This window comes from Anolis carolinensis, chromosome 4 (genome assembly GCF_035594765.1).
Source record: "Anolis carolinensis isolate JA03-04 chromosome 4, rAnoCar3.1.pri, whole genome shotgun sequence".
NCBI classification, from domain to species: domain Eukaryota; kingdom Metazoa; phylum Chordata; class Lepidosauria; order Squamata; family Dactyloidae; genus Anolis; species Anolis carolinensis.
Genome location: NC_085844.1, coordinates 218,382,175 through 218,394,234, shown reverse-complemented (window position 1 = coordinate 218,394,234; position 12,060 = coordinate 218,382,175). Strand labels below are relative to the sequence as shown.

Sequence of the window (12,060 nt, the reverse complement as noted above, 5' to 3'; positions counted from 1 at the left end):
TATTCTATGGCAGTGTAGACTCATATAATCCAGTTCAAAGCAGATAATATGGATTGTCTGCTTTGAAAATCTGTGCTATATGGCAGTATAGAAGGGCTCTGAGATACATATGGATGTTGTTTTCCGTCTTGTTGCTCTGGTCCAAATTAGAACAGTCATACTCTGGGAGCTTTAAACTCTACCATCTAATTTTTACCTCAAAATCCTCCCCACCCCATGGAATCTATGATGGAAAAATAACTGGTGCCAAGGGAGTCTCCCTCTTGTTAAACTACCCACTTGTTTTGAAGTATGAATCAGATGGGTGGACTGCCCACATGTGATGCTCCTGATCCAGACGAAAGCTCTGCATGCTTGCTTTGTGACACAGTATGCATTTGAGTCCTAAAATAAGTAATATTTGCTGTTCACATTTAATAGAGTCATACAATAGTCTTTATACCAAAAGGTAGCTATTGTGAAGCATTTGCAAATATACTTCCTTTTCACATTTTATGCCTGCTAATCTTTCCAGGTCATCAGGCCACTATATATAGTTTTCTAAAAGATGGCATTAATGGAGCTGTGACAACTGTGCTGAAGAGGTCCTCAGAGGTCACATGTTTGAACCAAACTGGAGATACTTTTACTAATTTCCCCCCTTCTGAAAGCTAAGCAGGGTCACACCCCTGGTTAGTATTAGGGGGGAGACAACCAACAAATGCCAGATGCTGTAGACTATATTTCAGAGGATGGAAGTCACAGAACCACCTCTGAGTATTTGTTTTATTTTAAAAAGCTCTGTGAAATCCACACAGTTGCCATATGTCAACAGGCAACATAAAGACACATAGTAGTCATTTAAAATCCCCCCCCTGCCGCCACTTCCAGCTACAAAAGGGCTGAAGCAGTGTAATTGGATTCAGTAGAGTGCAAATTGCTACATATGTGCAGTGGAGGAATGAAAAGTTAAGACAATAGATGGCCTTGTTTCATACAAGTCCACATGAAGATATTCAGTAAACCTGCTAGCAGAGCAATTTTTGACTTAAAAATACTCTTGTTGGGATTTTTCTGTGAAAGCAGGATTGCAGTTCTACTATCTAGGAAAAAAACTGAGCAAAAAGTGTTGATTATAAAATAATAATCTCATTTGATCTGAACTATTCCAATGATTGTCTTCCTAAAATGGCTGATCATGATGATATTGGCATGGCAGTGATTAGATTCTGAGGGGAAATCATTATGTGCTGTTAATTTCACTTTCTTTAAATATGTTGTTAGATAGTGTTTGTAAATTTGCTAGTTAACGAGGAGACTGGGAATTTTGCCTGAACCACTAATCATGCATTTTTAATGAATGACCGATACTTAGTCCCAGATGAACAGCATATTAAATCAATCTACACTCTTCTCTAAATGGCAGCTTTGGGTATCTTACCAGTGGCCTCTCTTGGTGAGAAAGAGCACTGTGTTATATAGATACTTAAATGGCTTGAGATGACAAATACTTGAATTGATGAAAATATTAGCTTTTCATCAAGTTACTTTTTCTTTAAAAAAAAACAGTGCTTTGATACAAAAGTTACAAAGGATCTGCCATTTTAATCAGAAAGTCTTGAAAGAAAAGCAAAACCTGTACTGTAGCAAGAACAGCAGTGGTGATGGAATTTAATGCTAAGACAATTGATTTTGAAATGAATATTACCAAATTATGGCATTTTTTACATTTCTTAGGAACAATGCAAAATGCATTGCAAAATAACCATAGTGTCTACAGTGAATATGAGAAATGGCTGATTTCCTAGAATGCGCCCCATTATCTGACAATCCCATTACTCCTGGGTTTGTGTGAGATAGAAACATATGTATTCTATTATCTCTTAGGTGTTGAGTTGATAAACTTTGCTTTGTGTAAGAAACAGAACCTCCTTGAGGGACATCTTGATCAACAGTCATTAATTTGGAAACTGAATTCCAAACACCTGGAAAACCAAAGTTTTAGGAACCACTTGAGTTAAACCACCACAAAAATACCAATACTTTCCAGAAAGTTAGGCTATAAAGTTATTCACTGCCTTGGGGAGAGGCTTCAGCGGAGACTGCCCTGCTATTTTAGTGGTTAATTTTTATGTAATGCTGTCTAAATAATTCAGTGGCTATTATCAAGAGGAATGACCTTAGAAAATGTCTCCTCTGTTCTCCTCCAAGCTACTTTCAAGTGTTCTGTCTGAAGCACTGCAGCAGCAAAAGGCTTTGATTTGTGATCTCTCACTGTGGCCCATGCGGTGAAGGAATTGCTGTACCAATGTCAGCCGGTCTCTCAGTCTGCCCTGCTGCTGTTTCTTCTTAGCAGGCGGAGGACACAAGAACACAGTTACACTCATTACCTTGCTGGCACTCTCGGGGCTGAAACTGTCAGTTCCCTTTATGTCACTGGGGAAGCAGTGAAAAGAGGATGGATTGGTTCTTATTTATTTATAGTGATGGTGATGAGAGGAACAGCAAGAGAGCAGACATACTTGGCCTGTGTGGGAAAATAAAATACCATATATACTCATGTATAAGTCGAGGGAAGGATTCTGAAGCCAAAATTATGGATTTTGATATGACCTGTGGATAAGTCCAGGTCATTCTGTGAAGAGGGAAAGCACCAATGCCGACTCTGCCATTTCTTTACCCAAGGATTAAAAAAGGCTAGAGGTCAGCACTTCTTTCAGGTGGACTAAACTCTTGTTTTCACCAATCTATTCAAAGAAAGGGATAGTTCCTTTTTGATGACAGTTAAGGTACAATACTCACATTAACCTGGGGATAAGACAAGCAACATTTTGGGGCTTTCATTTTTTATTTAAATTTCTAGAATTCTACATGAGTATATAGGGAAAACATTTTCTGCTATGTGGACAGTGAAAAACAGAAAACAAACTGAATTTAAGTTTCAAATATAGTAATGAATATCCACATTAAATAAATGTGAATGCCCTAGTTTTTTAACAAGTGGGAGAGATCAGTTTATAACAAAAAAAGGGACTTTATATGGCTACCTGAAATGAAAATGTCATTTTCTGCTTTCAGAGAAGATTGTGATCTATTATTTTTCTGTTTCGATCACTATATACCTACAGAGAAACTGATAAAATCCTATTGTTGTTGTGTGCCCTCAAGGGTTTAGTGAACCTATCACAGGGTTTTCTTGGCAAGATTTGTTCAGAGCGAGCTTGCTTTCCTTATGGGTGAGCAAGTTTAACTTTCCCAGGGTCACCCAGTGAGTCCATTACTGTTGTGTGTTCTTTTTTCCAGAAAGCTAAATCAGGTTAGCGTATGAAAGAAATAATAAAAACCCTTTCACAAGAGCATTCTTTCAACAGCTAATGTATTATATTGCATTTACTGAAACTGTGCTAAAATGCTTACAAAACATCCAAATGCTAGGAAATAGTCCTGATTTGAAAAAAATAATTTTCTAATAGTTTCTTGCTTCTAATGCAACCAGTGCACAGTAGGGGTCACTCTGGCTCCCATAAGTGCCATTCGCTATGAATGGGTTGTAAAGATGTTATTCTTTGTAAAAGGATCTCTCAATAGTCTGAGCCAGTATTTTGCTCAGTGGCAGGTGATACATTCACAAGGTGGCATACATTCCTTCTATTCTGTGTGAACAATGCTTGAATTTTACAGGCAAACAAAATGAAAGTAATTATTGAGCCCTTAGCTTGCTTCCAGTCACACTATACATTTCAGTTAGAGAAAGGTATATGGTTCACTTTTGTTTACACTGATAAATTCCTGTCCTATCCAGGGTTAGGTCCCGAATGGGTTCACATTTGCAAAATGTTATGTCTGAAATGTTGCACACTCGTCTGTTTTTCATACCCTTTAAGCATAATGGCTTTTGAGAGTGTTATTTTTTTCTCCTGATAAACTATCTGTTTTTTTTTTCATATTCTTACTAAGTCAAACTAATATACGTGCACAGGGCATACATTTCTAGACTTTGAAAAACAATTCATTGAATCGCTTTGAAAAATAGAAAATGGGGTGCTATTAGAATTCATTCTTTGCGAACTTCTGTAAAAGTCTTCCAACGAAGTGATTTTATCTCAATTTGTTAGTCGAAATAAGGTGAAACTGTGACTCCTAGACTGATTTCTTTGCAGGTATCTTATTCCAAAAAGCAATATGTATGTTTTCAAAATAGTTTGCTATGATATATTTTTAATTAGCTCCTACCTACCATATCTCACAATGTGTACTAAACCGGATTGCTATGAGTTTTTTGGGCTGTATGGCCATTTTCCAGCAGCATTCTCTCCTAACATTTCACATGCATCTGTGACTGGCATCTTCAAAGATGGATGGTTCAAAGATGCAAGCCACAGATGCAGGCAAAACATTAGGAGAGATCGCTGCTGGAAAATTGCCTGAAAAACTCACAGCAACCCAGTGATTCCGGCTATAAAAGCCTTCAACAAATTTTACTTAAACATTTGCTTTGTTTTAATTAATGTTTTTGTTTATTTTGGGCTTTCCTTTTTCCTAAGACATGGTAGCTTTTTCCTTAGACATAAGTCCCGTCTCAGGAGAAAAGCGGGATATAAATAAATAACTAAATAATAGCAAGGCACTTTGTTTGCTGACATTTGTGGTTTCAAAAATATTTGCCTATTTTCTTAGCACTATTGTCCTGCAGGTAGCTGAAGTAGGAGCTAAATACAATGAACATTTGTAAGAGAGATAGATAAACTTTTTGCTAATGAAAGTCCGTCTGTTTCAAATGATCAGAGAGATCAGAGAAATTACATTGGAACAAATGAACAAGTTAGCATGTTGGTTTTTCCGGTTTTGTGATTAATCTTTCTGCTGAAGTAACAATGTGAATATCATATTGTATAAACATGAACAAGTATTTTGCTGTGAGTAGTTTAGGCCATTGCTGCATGTACAGTAGAGTCTCACTTATCCAACGTTCTGGATTATCCAACGCATTTTTGTAGTCAATGTTTTCAAAACATCGTGACATTTTGGTGCTAAATTTGTAAATACAGTAATTACTACATAGCATTACTGCATATTGAACTACTTTTTCTGTCAAATTTGTTGTATAACATGATGTTTTGGTGCTTAATTTGTAAAATCATAACCTAATTTGATGTTTAATAGGCTTCTCCTTAATCCCTCCTTATTATCCAACATATTCGCTTATCCAACGTTCTGCTGGCCCGTTTATATTGGATAAGTGAGACTCTACAGTATCTCTTTAGACTATATATTCAGGAAAAAAATGCACTCAAATCAATACAAAATACAATGTATTTTTCTGTTGGGAAAGAGTACTATACAAAGTGTCACTTGTTGGCAAAGAGGTTGCTTTTCAGATACTTATTATCGACCATTTTCAAGTATTAAGCTGTTGAATCATTTTATCATATTCAGCTCAATTAAACTGTACTTTTCCGATGTGCATTCATACTAAGATATATAATATCCAAAGACTAGATCCAACAAAGTTCTATAAATTTACAGCCTAAATATTAAATTCCAGCCTAGACATTTAAAGGCCTTTTAAATTATTTCTCAGAATTTAATTCCTTGTGGAGAACAAAATTTAATGGTTAAGACTTCTAATTCCAGCTTCTCAAGCCATATGTGTAAAGTATTTCTAAAGGTCTTGAGGCAGGGCCAGAGAGTTTACAGCCTTCCCAGATGTTGATGGCTTTCAATGCTCATCATCCCCTGCTAGCCAGACTAACAACTAGGGATGATTAAAATCATAGTTCATCTGGAATACCAGGTGATCACATTATAACCATAGAAACTTGGATTATTATAACAACCATACATCTCTTACCATGAAAATTAGAAAGCATGAAAGTGCACAAACGGAGCATTTCAATTATGTCTTACATTTTAAATTGTAGACACACTGTAGAGTTAAGGATCCTGTGTGAATTTAAAATGCATGTAGGAAAGAACCCCCTTCACCTGTCTAAATGTTTTTATGTGCCTTTAAGTCATTTCAGATCTACAGCAACCCTAAGGTAAACTTGTCACTCTGTTTTCTTGGCAAGAATTATTCAGAGGGAGATTCGCCTTTGCTCTGAGGCTGAGAGTGTGTAATTTTTCTATGATTACCCACTGGGTTTCCATGGTTGAGAGAGATTTGAACCTTGGTCTCCAGAGTTATAGTCCAACACACAAACCACTACACTGCAATGACTCTCATCCAAATAATACTGTGCTGTATGAGTCCTTATGCTAAGCAAATTTAGGTATTTCCAGAATCTACAGATTGTAAGACAATCCATCTGCATGAGGCACTAAAGATTAATTTGTGAAACAATTCAACAATTCCTATATTTCTTCCAAAAAAATACCACCAAACTCGGATGGATGACAGAAACTATAGACCATCCTATATTTAGATTCACACACAGGAAGCTTACTCATTGCTAAAGTCTTCAAGTAAACTGAGGACCATATATTGTATTCTAAGAGAGATTTTACCCTAAGCCTATATTAAGGTTTAGATCATATGACCCTTCAGATGCTCTGCGGCTGCAGTTCAAAACATGCCTCACCATAGTGTTTGCTAGGAGTTGTAGTTCAAAACCATCTTGAGGGCCACATAATTCCCAGCTCTATCCCAGAGATATCATTTTACTGCATTTGTAAAACAAATGCATTCCCCCCCCTAATATGATGTTCTCTAAAAAAAAATTTTTTGGAGTCCTCGGTGGTGCAGTGGGTTAAACCGCTGAGCTGCTGAACTTGCTGACTGAAAAATCAGCGGTCTGAATCCGGGGAGCCAGGTGAGCTCCTGCTGTTAGCCCTAGCTTCTGCCAACCTAGCAATTCAAAAACTTGCAAATGTGAGTAGATCAATAGCTACCACTCTGGCAGGAAGGGAACAGCGCTCCATGCAGTCATGCCGGCCACATGACCTTGGGGGTGTCTATGGACAACGCCGCTCTTTGGCTTTGAAATGGAGATGAGCACCAACCTCGAGAGTGAGACATGACTGGACTTAGTATCAGGGGAAACCTTTACCTTTACCTAAATATTTTTGAATCATAACTTCCTTCAGCTCCTGCCATCATGGCCAATGATGAGCAAATAGCCTAAAACATCTCGAGAGCACCAGACTAGGAAGCTGTGCTATTTTAAATCATGACACTTCCTTTGTTCCTTTGGGACTATTTGCCAATGCATTTTAATTGCAAATATTTCTACCCTGTCTTTCCAGTTTAATCACATGATTATTTACAACAAAACATATCAAAAGATTTTAAAGCTTCAGAACAACAATTTGATACTATAGACCTGGACATGTTTTCAGTGGAATTTTCCTTGTACTATTGAGTTTAAAACAAATTGGATAGGTAGTATTCTACCTTTCCCCCACTAGAGGGTTTTTCCTAAGGAAGAAAACTGATTGAAAAATATGGAACATTTAGAAATAGAAAATAATACTTGGCTCCCCTTTCAAATTCAGGACAATTGTGTAATAAAGGTAATTTAGAAACAGACATTGTAGGAAATAAATTATTGTATTTGCTCAGGCATTGTTTTAGGGGTTTTTTTTTTAGCTACAGTCTTATATGCCAAGGTTGCGAATGATTTCACCCTAGATTTTAATAGACCATAACTCCTAATGTTCTTCAGCACTGGCTGTATGACTTAGGACTACTGAAGCTCGCAGTTCAATATCATTGGGAAAATCATAGCACTCCCAGTCCTGTTATACACATTTTCTTACTCCTAAGGAAGTTAGTCATAGGAGTTCCTTTGAAAACAATTAATGATCCAGAAATCATAAACTAGACAGTTCTTTGACATGGCCCATAGAGAGCGCAACGGAGCAAGGTGCCTTGGTGATCACATGGAATTGTGCCACAGGCAAGTTCCTTCTGAACTGCAGCTGTTATCTAACTGCCCCCATGAGAAACATATATTCTTTTAAAGCATACTTAATATTTTAAGCATTTCTACTTCCCTGGATTCTAGGCTTCCATGTGATACATTAGTGTAAGCAAGAAAGTAATAGCTGTGCTTCTGTCTTCTCAAAATACTTTTCAAAATACTCTCAAAAATTACTTAAGAACCATAAATAGATGCTCCTTTATCTTCTTGAATGGTTGGAAATGCTATCTTGTTGGGAGTCTTAGTGGTATTATAAAGCGGTAGGCATGTTCTGGTTGTCCCATCTAACTGAAATTCACTAAGATGTAAGATTAGTTGTGGGCTCTTGGTCTTGAGTTCTGCTCAGTTTTTGTCAAATTTTCTTCTGAAGGAGACTTTGAGCAAATCACTCATTTCACCTTTCTCAGAGGTATGGCACCAAAGCCCGCGGTGGCACAGCGTGTTAAAGCGCTGAGCTGTTGAACTTGCGGACCGATAGGCCGCAGATTCAAATCCGGGGAGCAGAGTGAGCTCCCGCTGTTAGCCCCAACTTCTGCCAACCTAGCAGTTCAAAAACATGCAGATGTGAGTAGATCAATAGGTACCACTCCAGCGGGAAGGTAACAGCACTCCATGCAGTCATGCCAGCCACATGACCTTGGAAGTGTCTACGGACAATGCCAGCTTTTTGTCTTATAAATGGAGATGAGCACCAACCCCCAGAGTCAGACACGACTGGACTTAATGTCAGGGGAAAACCTTTACCTATGGCATGAAAATAAAATGGGATCAGCAACTGTAACCATCCTGAACATTTTTGAGGAAAGACAGAATCCATAGTTAATAAAACAGCAACATACCTCATTACCATGCTGGCAAGTTTAGCATTTGTTACATTTCATACTCATGCATGTATATAAATATTTATGCAGCTGGTTGGCATTTTATATGTCTAAAGAAGTGGGATATAGTTTTCCACCACCATCCCAAAAATATTGTGAAAAGAATTGGTTTAAAGGTGCTTCAAGACTATCCTCTCCTTCCCTTTTTTTCCTGAAGTTGGCTCTGTGAGCCCTTTTTAAAAGGTCATAACTTGAAGTATTAAGTGTACCTCAAAATAACTGCTATGATTGGAGTGAAGCCGCCATGCATGTAATCAGGTGTACTCCTCTTTATTATAGGATGGATTGATTTATGCTATCTGGTTTGTAAAGCTAAGCCTGCCAGCCCACCCATTCCATGCTGAAGTCTGAAAGCAAGCAATACTAATTGTAAATTGTTTCAGAGTTAAAGTCAGTAGCCCTGCCTTACGTTCTAAAACTAAGGGCTCTACAGTACAGCAGGAGAAGGTTCTAAAAGTTTTATGTGGGAGAACAATGTGTCTGTACCACTTCATCTTAAGTGGGGGGGGGATACACTTTTGCATGGGAGCAAAAACCGACACCTCTGAGTAGGCTTGGTATAGTCAACCCACTGTATTCATAAGTTGTATCCAGAGATCCAGTGAACCATGGATCAAAGGTTTTCAGGGAGAAAAAACCCTGAAAACAAACCATGATTTAGTGCTGAGTTCTAGACTGACATGTCAGCATATCCTGCTGTAGCTTCCTGTCTTCTTAACAGATCCTCAGACTCTCTCTAGCGCTTGTTTGAGCTGTTTACCATTTGATATAGTGGGCGCCATTTTATTATGCCATTGTATAGAATGGGATTTGAGCCTCCACCATTCTTAGTATCTATGGGGTCGAGGATGGGGGCCAGAACCAAACCAAGGTCCTACTGTATTGCCCTTTCCTTTTAGTGTGCTAATGTAGTTTCTCTACCACTTTGCAGAGAATTTCCACAGGGGAGCAAGCAGAAATGATACCATCTCATTTCTGCAGCCGGCATGAATGAAGCCTTCAGAACAATAAGTACATCCAGCAGAGTCAGCAAAACTAATTCAGGGTGCGTCTATACTGGACTAAACTTCTGCCCTCCAGGTGTTTTGGACTTCAGCTCCCACAATTCCTAACAGCCAGTAGGCTGTAGGGATTGTGGGAGTTGGAAGTCCAAAACACCTGGAAGGCCAAAGTTTGCTTATGTATGATCTATAGTAAAGGTAAAGGTTTTCCCCTGACATTAAGTCTAGTCGCGTCTGACTCTGGGGGTTGGTGCTCGTCTCCATTTCTAAGCTGAAGAGCCAGCGTTGTCCTTAGACGCCTCCAAGGTCATGTGGCTGGCATGACTGCATGGAGTGCCGTTATCTTCCCACCGGAGCAATACCTATTGATCTACTTTCATTTGCATGTTTTTGAACTGCTAGGTTGGCAGAAGCTGGGGCTAACAGTGGGAGCTCATCCCGCTCCCTGGATTTGAACCGCTGACTTTTCAGTCAGCAAGTTCAGCAGCCCAGCTCTTTAACCCGCCTCACCATTGCGGGCTCCTGCCTGGTCTATACTGTAAGATTAATGCAATTTGATTTCCCCTTAACTTCCATGACAGGATGCTATGAAATCATGGAAGTTGTAAGTTTTAAAATACAAAATCCCAGTGTAAGCCACCCAAGTCCTTCGGGAGATGGAGTAGGGTATAAATAATTACAGTAGAGTCTCACTTATCCAAACTAAACGGGCCGGGAGAACCTTGGATAAGTTAATATCTTGGATAATAAGGAGGGATTAAGAAAAGCCTATTAAACATCAAATTAGGTTATGATTTTACAAATTAAGCACCAAAACATGTTATACAACAAATTTGACAGAAAAAGTAGTTCAATATGCAGTAATGTTATGTTGTAATTACTGTATTTACGAATTTAGCACCAAAATATCACAATATATTGAAAACATTGACTACAAAAATGCCTCGGATAATAATCCAGAACCTTGGATAAGCGAGTCTTGGATAAGTGAAACTCTACTGTATTATTATTATTATTATTGACACAACAACATTGTATGACACAACAAACAAGATAGATATGCTGGATTTCGTATCACAAAATCACAAGTTGAACACTTCCCAAGTGTCTAGGACTGTGTAATGTATTTTCGGATGATGCGTGCAGATTCCAGTAGGGTGGCCTTTTGCAGTTAGCAGATCGTGATTTTGTCAATATCTATTGTTTCCAAATGCCGGCTGAGATCTTTTGGCATGGCACCCAATGTGCCGATCACCACCGGGACCACCTGTACTGGTTAGGGTGTATTATTATTATTATTATTATTATTATTATTAAACAAAATCAGGGGAAGTGGAAACATGTACACCTTAGAAGGAATGCAATTTGGCTGCCCTCAACTGCCAGGGCTCTGTGCTATGGAAGGGTGGGGTTTGTAGTTTGGTGAGGGCACCAGTATTCCTTGGCTGCTGCTGCTGCTCAGTCGTTTAGTCGTTTCCGACTCTTCGTGACCTCATGGACCAGTCCACGCCAGAGCTCCCTGTCGGCCGTCGCCGCCCCCAGTTCCTTCAAGGTCAAGCCAGTCACTTCAAGGATACTGTCTGTCCATCTCGCCCTTGGTCGGCCTTTCTTCCTTTTTCCTTCCACTTTCCCCAGCATCATGATCTTTTCCAAGCTTTCCTGTCTCCTCATGATGTGGCCAAAATACTTCAACTTTGCCTCTAATATCCTTCCCTCCAGTGAGCAGCCAGGCATTATTTCCTGGAGGATAGACTGGTTGGATCTTCTTGCGGTCCAAGGCACTCTCAGGATTTTCCTCCAGCACCAGAGTTCAAAAGCGTCTATCTTCCTTCTCTCATCCTTCCTTATGGTCCAGCTGTCACAACCATAGGTTACTATGGGGAATACCATTGATTTCACTATGCGGATCTTCATTGCCAGTGTGATGTCTCTGCTTTTCACTATTTTGTCAAGGTTGCCCATTGCTCTCCTCCCAAGAAGTAAACGTCTTCTGATTTCCTGGCTGCAGTCTGCATCTGCAGTGATCTTCGTACTTAGAAATATAAAGTCTGTCACTGCCTCCACGTTTTCTCCTTCTATTTGCCAGTTATCAATAGGTGTAGTTGCCATGATCTTGGTTTTCTCGACGTTTAACTGCAACCCAGGTTTTGCACTTTCTTCTTTCACCTTGGTGATAAGGCTCCTCACCTTGGCAGAGGTGGCGAAAGGCTTTGTAAAACTAACTCCCCTGATGCTATAACACTGAGCCAGGGCAGTTAAAGTGGGGCCATTCCTTCT

The 12,060-nt window shown here is 39.1% G+C and overlaps 1 protein-coding gene across 5 annotated transcripts in view; it reads left to right on the top strand.

Annotated features, from left to right (window-relative positions):
• The window catches only part of dlgap4 (DLG associated protein 4), a 459,488-nt gene that overhangs the window by 397,720 nt on the left and 49,708 nt on the right, over nt 1-12,060 (top strand). The window lies entirely within an intron of this gene.